Raw genomic sequence first — 8981 nt, 5'->3', positions numbered from 1 at the left:
CAGCAGGCCAGGCCTCCCTGTCCACCACCAACTCCTGGAGTTTACACAAACTCATGTCCATGGAGTCGGTGATGCCACCTAGCCATCTCATCCTCTGTCGTCCCCTTCTCCTCCTGCCCCCAATCCTTCCCAGCATCAGGGTCTTTTCCAATGAGTCAGCTCGTCACATCAGGTGGCCTAAGTATTGGAGTTTCAGCTTCAACATCAGTCCTTCCAATGAACACCCAGGACTGATCTCCTTTAGGATGGACTGGTTGGATCTCCTTGCAGTCCAAGGAACTCTCAAGAGTCTTCTCCAACACCACAGTTCAAAAGCATCAATTCTTTGGCGCTCAGCTTTCTTCACAGTCCAACTGTCACACATACATGACCACTGGAAAAACCATAGCCTTGACTAAACGGACCTTTGTTGGCAAAGTAATGTCTCTGCTTTTTAATATGCTATCTAGGTTGGTCATAACTTTCCTTCCAAGGAGTAAGCATCTTTTCATTTCATGGCTGCAACCACCATCTGCAGTGATTTTGGAGCCACGAAAAATAAAGTCTGACACTGTTTCCACTGTTTCCCCATCTATTTCCCATGAAGTGATGGAACCGGATGCCATGATCTCAGTTTTCTGAATGTTGAGCTTTAAGCCAACTTTTTCACTCTCCTCTTTCACTTTCATCAAGGGGCTTTTTAGTTCCTCTTCACTTTCTGCCATAAGGGTGGTGTCATCTGCATATCTGAGGTTATTGATATTTCTCCCAGCAATCTTGACTCCAGCTTGTGCTTCTTCCAGCCCAGCGTTTCTCATGGTGTACTCTGCATGTAAGTTAAATAAGCAGAAGCCTAGAGGCCCTGAAATGTAGCAAGCAGTTGGTGTCCTGGTCCTCACTATCTAGCTAGGATCCCCTGTTCCCAGGGCTGATTTAGACCCTCTGGAGCTACCCTTCTAGGCTAGGCCATTTGAGAGAACAAGCTTTCACACATAATGCTCCAATAGGGTCCTCATGTGGGTGGGCCAGGGCTGACAATCTGTCCCTCTCCACCTTGCCCAGAGGGACTACACACAGGCTGTCTCTCCATCCCTAAGGAGCTCTGGATCTAGAACTGTCTGGCCCTTCCTCGGACGTGAGAGTTAAATGGGGATGGGGATCCTGTTTTTAGGTGGGTCAGAAATGGAGGGAGAGGACTTTGGAGGAAAGAAAACTGGGAAAGAAGCCTAGTGCTCGTATCCCTGTGCCCAGCCATGCCCAGTGTGGAGAAGGAAGGGTCAGGTTACCCTACCTCTCGTTTGTCCCGAAGGGCTGAGTACACGTCACTTAGGGGGCGCTGTCCCAGAGATGTAGAGCAGGGATGCCCCCTACAGTCAGAGACCAGGTACTGCTGAAAGTACTCTGGAACCCAAGTTGGGAAACCCAGCTCAGCTCTTTGTTCTTATGACAGAGCCCAGGACCTGGCAGTGAGTGGGCAACCGGGCAACCTGCCCTGGAATGAACAGCTGGGTGGTCCAGGATGTCCTGTCCCTGCAGATCAGGCTGGGCAGCATCTCATGACACATAAATCTAGAAGGGAGAGTTTCCAGGCATTTGAGTTACCACTCGGCTCTTCACCTCCCTCACAGAATAGATATGCAGGTCACCTGTGAGATGCAGGGGTCTCATCTGTCTCTCCATCACTTCATCACTGATGGCCCCTTTCCTCTGAGTTCATTCTGTCGTACGTTCACAGGCACTGTCTCCATGATGATCTATGTGTTTTTTTGCGCCTCTCACTAGGCCGGAATGATAAGGAAAATTTCTAGCCTTGAGTTCAACACCTCACTCTGGAACTTGTGGGTTCAGTAAATACTTGTCAACTGACTCACTGAAAGACCGGAGGTGGGGCACATTTGTGGCCCTGTGCTTCCCTGCTCAGAACACTTTTCAGTGCGGCTTACGGGGCCTTCACAGTCTGGCCAGTGTACTTCTCTATTCTCGCTTCTTCTCTATGCATGTGTTATTTTCAGTCAAACTGGACAACTTCTCTTGCCTTGGTATTCTGTAAACCTGCCTGTCTCCATGTTTTTCCAAGACCTGCTCCTTCCACCTGAACTACTCTCCTCCTCTCCTCTTTCAATTGTTGTTGTTGTTCAATCACTCAGACATGTCTGACTCTTTGTGACATCATGGACTGCAGCACGCCAGGCTTCCCTGTCCTTCACTATCTCCTGGAGTTTGCTCAAACTCATGTCCATTGAGTTGATGATGCCATCCAACTATCTCATCCTCTGTCACCCCCTTCTCCTGCTGTCCTCAATCTTTCCCAGCATCAGGATCTTCTCCAATGAGTTGGCTCTTCACATCAGGTGGCCAAAGTATTGGAGCTTCAGCATCAGTCCTTCCAATGAATATTCAGGGTTGATTTCCTTTAGGATTGACTGATTTGATCTCCTTGCTGTCCAGGGGACTCTGAAGAGTCTTCTCTCAGCACTACAGTTCAACAGCATCAATTCTTCAATTTACTTGGAGTTTAAATCCTACTCCTCCTTTGAGAGTTTTCCTTGGTGGCTCAGAGGTTAAAGCGTCTGCCTCCAATGCGGGAGACCGGGGTTCGATCCCTGGGTTGGGAAGATCCCCTGGAGAAGGAAATGATGGAGAGAGAAATGGCAACCCACTCCAGTATTCTTACCTGGAGAATCCCGTGGACGGAGGAGCCTGATAGGCTACAGTCCATGGGGTCACAAAGAGTCGGACACAACTTCACTTTCACTTTCCACTTTCCTCCTTTAAGACCCCTGCCACTTCCTTCAGGAAGCCTTCCCAGATTTCCTGAGCAAGTGGGTTCACTTTTTCCTTTGAACCTCCACAGTACTTCTCCTTTGAAGGTGATAACCTGCTTCATCTTCGTTCTAGACTGTAAGCACCAAGAGGGCAATGTTTGTATTTGCTTCACCTTTGTACCCTCTCTCTTACCTCCTAAAGAGGGCTTTGCACGTAGAAGGTGCTCAAAAAATATTTCATGAATTGAGTAACATGAAGCCTGTAGTTCGGGCTGCTGGGAGCTGCAGGAGGTGAGAATGGATGCTCCAAGGATTTAGGTGATGATAGGCGTGTCATCAGAATGGGGAGGTAAGACACGTACAAGGAGCTGAGTGGGGGGGTCTGGGCCTCCTTAGACCCTTGCTTGGGGAGGAGGAGCACTTTCCTGAAGAGAACAGGCAGGTGGGAGGGCCTTGGAGATGTGGCAAGTCGAGGAAGGGAGCCTGGTATTGGGGGAACTTTGGGTTTGCTCCAGCACCAAGTATGACAGACCCCCAGCTGTCCTTAGTGACAGGCACAAAAAAAGGGGGTAGAAATCCAGAAGCTTAGATTCTGGTCACTTCTCCTTTGCCCTCTAGCTGTGTAGCCTTGGGCAAGTTACTTCCTGTCTCTGGGCCTATTCATCTGTAAAATTACTATTTGACCTTCTATGACCCTCTCTTCCCAACCCGGGAGTCAAACTGGGGTCTCCTGCATTGCAGGTGGATTCTTTACCAACTGAGCTATCAGGGAAGCCCCCTATGATCCTCAAGTGTGTGTTAGTTGCTCAGTCATGTCTGACTCTTTGTGACTGCATGGGCTGTAGTTCACCAGGCTCCTCTGTCCTTGGAATTTTCCAGGCAAGAAGCTGGAGTAGGTAGCCATTCCGTTCTCCAGGGGATCTTCCTGACCCAGGGATCGAACCCACTCTCCTGCACTGCAGTCAGATTCCTTACTGTCTGAGCCACCACGGGCTTTCCAGGTGGCACCAGTGGTAAAGAACCTGCCTGCCAATGAAGGAGATGCAAGAGATGTGGCTTTGACCCCTGGGTCAGGGAGATACGCTGGAGAAGGGCATGGCACCCCACTCCAGTATTCTTGCCTGGAAAATTCCATGGACAGAGGAGCCTGGTGGGCTATAATTCATGGGGTCAGAGTTGGACACAACTGAGCATGCACCCATGATGACCCTCAAAGCTCTGCTATTTTGACTGCAGGTCAAGTTTCTGAAGTAGAAGGGTAATGATTACTGGGGATTTGTACATGACTCTCCTCAGGCCTGAGCATCAGGAATGACCCCATCTAGGTCCTGGACCAGAGAAGGTGACAGAGCCCAAAGCCATAAAGAAGGAGGCAAGTGGCCTGGGTCAGCTGTGGCTGGTCTCAGGACGTGGACGTGAGTAGCAGAGAGAGACAGCACTCCCAACTCAGAGTAAGTAAAGTGTCCAGCTATCAGGCTCCAGGGAAGGGATTTCAGGGACCCCTACTTCCCTTCCCTGTGCTTCCCTGTCCTTTTCCTTGTCCCACCTCCAGACTCAGTAAATAGAGATCTGGGATTTCTAGCTGCTTAGATGTGTGGCTCTGAGAAAGTCACTTAACTTCTCTGAGCCTCAGTTTCCACATGTGTAAATGGAGTTTTTGAAACTAACTCAGAAGATTGTTGTGACATTTCTCCTGTCAAAGTGCCTAGTTGGGGTGACTGCTAGATTGCCTTCCCTCCCAGAGTCTGGAAAAAGGAAACTGGCACAGATCGGCCTTCTGGCCACAGGGCAAATGATTAATGGTGCCTTGCAGGTACCCTGGGATGGGGCGGGGCATGTGAGGGGGCAGGCTGATGCTGAGGATGCTGGATGGGAAGAAGAGGCAGAAAGGTATCACCCAACCAGCCCCTGATACTAGTGAGGAAGGGCCACTCTGCCTGGATGCCTATTTATTGTGCAATTAGCAAGGGCCCAGCAGCTCTCTGGGAATTTTTCTTTGGAGGTCCAGCATTGAGCCCCAGCTGATGGATGGGGGTGGGCGGGCAGCAAGGGAAAGGTTCTGTGGTCTCATAGCAGGCCTGGCCTGCTCAGGCTCTGTGGGTGTTCCTGTCACTCTTGTGAGTCTGGTTCATCCAAGGCCCTCAGTTTCTAATCTGGTTGGGAAGGATTTATTTTTGGGTCCCTGTAACCTAGCAATGGGCTCACATGACCAGTGGCAGCTGCAGGCTGAATATACTGTCAGATCTTGGCTCCTGGCAGGGGGTGTAGGCCAGACTGTGGGGGAATAAAGGGAATGGAAAGGCTTTCACCTCTGCTTTCCTCCGACTCCCTCTTCAGCCCCTCAGCCTGGCCACAGATGGTGGGCAGGGGGGCTGGCTGCCTGAGGAGCAGGTGTGGCTGGTGCTGGCACAGGGGGCTTTTGGAGAGCCAGGAGCTGAGCTGTGGTGGGGAGGTCCCAGCTGTGAGCCTGCTCTCCACATGCGGAGGCTTGCATGTCCATGTGGGTGTGGTGGGGGCTGGGAGGGCACCATGTCGGTGTCCCGGGGGCAACACCAGTCTTTGCTGTGGGATCTCGGGGATACCCCTTGTCGATGCTGGAAGCCCAACATCCGGCTTCTTCCCTTTGTTCCCTGTTAAATTGTTAATATTCCTGGGAGAGAGAACACACTAAGCTGCTATCAGTATGAATGGATTTATCAGCCTCTTCCCTGAGAGCAGGTTTTGACAGACCCAGAGAGGAGAGGAGGAGGGCAGCGGGTGCCACCAAGCAGGTGAAGGGCAATGGGAAGGGCGCTGTGGGAACATAAGGAACATTCAAGAGACTTCTGAACACATGGGTGGATGAATGAAAGATAAACGTGGTCCATTTCAAGGCCTCATCTTGTGGAGGCAGGAGAGAGTGGGAGGGGTGAACATAAGCCCATCAAGAGGTGCTAGTGGGGAATTGCCCCATGATTGAGTAGTTAGGACTCAACACTTTCACTGCTGGGGTCTGGGTTCAATCCCTGGTCAGGGAATTGAGATCCCACAAGCCATGTGGCATGCCAAAAATAAAAAAGAGTTGATGGAGGGCAAGGGTCAGGTAGGGCAAGGAGCAAGCTGGGATGAAATCAGACCTCAGTACTAAATCAGACTTCTGTACCAAGGACCCCGCCAGGATCCTGGGAGGGACTTCACGACCTGGAGACTTTGCCTGCTGACCACCACCCCAGTTGTCTGTCCAGCTAGAGTAACTGTACTAGCTCCCCCAAGCCTGAGAAGCAGGCTATGTATTGTAGGCTTCTTATTCCTATTAGATGGGCTTCCCAGGGGGCGCAGTGGTGAAGAATCGGCCTGTCAAGCAGCAAACGTGGGTTCAATCCCTGGGTTGGGAAGATCCCCTGGAGAAGGAAATGGCAACCTACTCCAGTATTCCTGCCTGGGAAATACTATGGACAGAGGAACCTGGCAGATACAATCCACTGGGTTCCAAAGAGTTGGACATGACTTAGTGACTAAACGACAACAACAAATCCCTATTGGATAAGTAGGAAGTAAAGAATTTTATCCCTTTTATAGATAGTAATACTCAGGCACAGGCTAAGTTCCTGCTGTTGACCAACAGAGTAAAGCCCAGTTAGAACCAAGGACTTCTGACCAATCCAGCGCTCTTTCTTTCTTTTTTCCTGATCACACTGTGTGGCCTGTGGGATCTTAGTTCTCCAACCAGGGATTGAATCTGGGTTCCAGCCATGGACGCTCCAGGGAAGTCCCTCCTATAATCCCATTCTAAGTGTAGTCTCTGGTTCTTTGTGAATCCTTGGACGGGGGCCATGTCAGTCTGAGCTAGGCCCCTGCAGGAATGATGTGGGCCCTGATCAGGGACAGGCTTTACCTGATCCCAGAGGGTCTGACTGATGCCAGGATGATCCTGCCAATTATGAGAGCACAAGGTTTGATAAAAATCACTTTGCTGTCTTCGGGTTTAATTTGACATTTTAATTAGATTTCCCTGTACTCAGGTATGTCTAATTTTGTTTTAGGCTGTTTCCTGGAAGGTAGTGGCCATTTCTATGGAATTGGCTTTAGGGCCTCAGCCCCGAGTCTCATGTCAGGCCTCCAGAGAAGCCATGGGGGTAGGGGGGAAGAAGTAAATGCTTTGACTTCAAACAGACATGGGTTCAAATACTGGCTCTGGTTTTTACTAGCTCTGTGATCTGGGCAAAGTCACCTCACCTCTGGTACCCATTTCCTCATCTGTGACGTAAGGTGTATGATGGCTGCCTCATAAAACTGGTGTGGGGATTGAAGGCCTCATATGTGAAAGGGCTGGCACTCATAAGAGCTCAAGAAAGGGCGGATGGGAACAGTGGAGATCACAGTGTGGGTCTGGGCTGGTCACTGGACTCTTTGTTGTTGACCCAGGGCCTGGGAAAGCCACCTTGCCCTCTTTGTGTTCCCTGGGTAATTCGTTGTTCTTATGACTCTTTGACTGGGGTCTGGTAAACAGTTCCAGAATTCCCTTTCTTCTGTTTTTGAGACAGAAGGAATTCCCATACAGGTGAGTCTCAGGGAAGAGGGCTCTGGAGCAGATACCATGACTGAATACCTTGTCTAGGCTCACGGCTCTGCCATACGTGACTCTGGGAAATCTCTTCACCTCTCTGGGCCTCAGAAGCACAGATGCCTTGGCCTGTAGGATGTCTTACAACTCTACAGTCTTAGGATCCTGTCCTTGGGTGTCAGCCCCAATCCTGAGCGAGCTGTTTTCTTCATAGTTGGTGGGAAGTCATGCCCCTTCATCTCACTTCCAAAGGCTCATCACCTGTTCTTCGCCCTTCTGCCGATGATGTTTCTCAGCTCTGTTCAGCCCCATAGATCCGGAACAATCAGAGCCTCCCCAAGCTCCTGCCTCCCACCCTGCCTTGAGGAAGCAGCGCTGTGTTGGTGCCACAGGGTGGCTTATGAGGGTGTTCAATTCTCCCATCTCCACAAGCTCTCACAGCCCCATACCAGAAAACATACTATCCAAGAAGACGATAATAAAGCACTTTTTGAGGGGCAAGTGCAGGATTAGGACAAAGCCCTTAGCTCTCCTCCAAACCTGTTCTCTCTATACAGGAAGCAGCTTCCAAAGGAGCCCAGCTTTGGGCCATGCTCTCGAGCCACAGCCCCTGTCAGACCTGCCCCTGGGGCCCTGTGTCTGCACTGACTGGCCTACTACGGAAGTGCCTTGGTTCTGATGTCACAGAACCAGGCAATGGCCCAGCTGTCAGAAACCTCGGGGACCATCTGTCTTCAGTTCCCTTTGAGGGCTTCCCTGGTGGCTCAGACGGTAAAGAACCTGCCCGCAATGCAGGAGACCCAGGTTCGATCCCTGGGTGGGGAAGATCCTCTGGAGTAGGAACTGGCAAAACCTACTCCAGTATTCTTGCCTGGAGAATTCCATGACAGAGGAGCCTGGCTGGCTCCAGTCCGTGGGGTCACAAAAAGTCAGACACGCCTGAGTAACAAACACTTTCACTTTCACTCCCTTTGAACGAATAAGAAACCAAGACCAGAAATGACAAGTGACTTTCCTAATGTCACACAGTTAGGAACTGCCAGAGTCAGGCCTTAAACCTGGATCTTCTGACTCTGAGTGCTCTTTTTATGTCATCAGGTTAGCCAGGAGGGTCTCCCCAGCTTGCCATCACCTGGCCTCACCAGGCTTTTGAGCTACCACTCCAGCGGCCTGAGAGGAGTGGGAGGGGCTGGGCCCACTCTTGGGTGCCTTGCCTGGGGGCACTGGTCCCTGGCTCCTGGCTCCCCAAGTGGCTCCAAGGGTCTGGGTGGGAAGCAGGAGGCCATTAGGACCCAGAAGCTCTCAGAGCATCCTGCTCTGCCGGCTGCCTCTCACTGATCACTGCAGTGGTTCAGGCTTCAGCAGCCTTGGAGAAGCATCAGCTGAGAGGCGCTATCACATGGGAGCCGGGAGCTGCTCAGCAAAGGTAGGAGTTGCCGACTAGGCCAGAAATGGGGGCCAGACCCAGGCCTGGTGATGAGTGCTGAGGTACCCCGTAGAAGGGTATAGCCCACCCTCCCTTATGATGGGCAGTTTTGTCCGGGGGTGGGCCCCCAGGTATCCTGAAGGAAATATTGGGGTGTGGGCATCTCTGAAGTCTTGAGATGGGGGTTGATCTCCAGTAGGAGTATCCACATCCTGCAGACAGACAGGGTTCCCCATCTATCTTGCTCCATGTCATAGAAATGGGTCCC

This window comes from Cervus elaphus, chromosome 20 (genome assembly GCF_910594005.1).
Source record: "Cervus elaphus chromosome 20, mCerEla1.1, whole genome shotgun sequence".
In the NCBI taxonomy this organism is placed as follows: Eukaryota; Metazoa; Chordata; class Mammalia; order Artiodactyla; family Cervidae; genus Cervus; species Cervus elaphus.
This window is presented reverse-complemented; position numbering follows the sequence as displayed.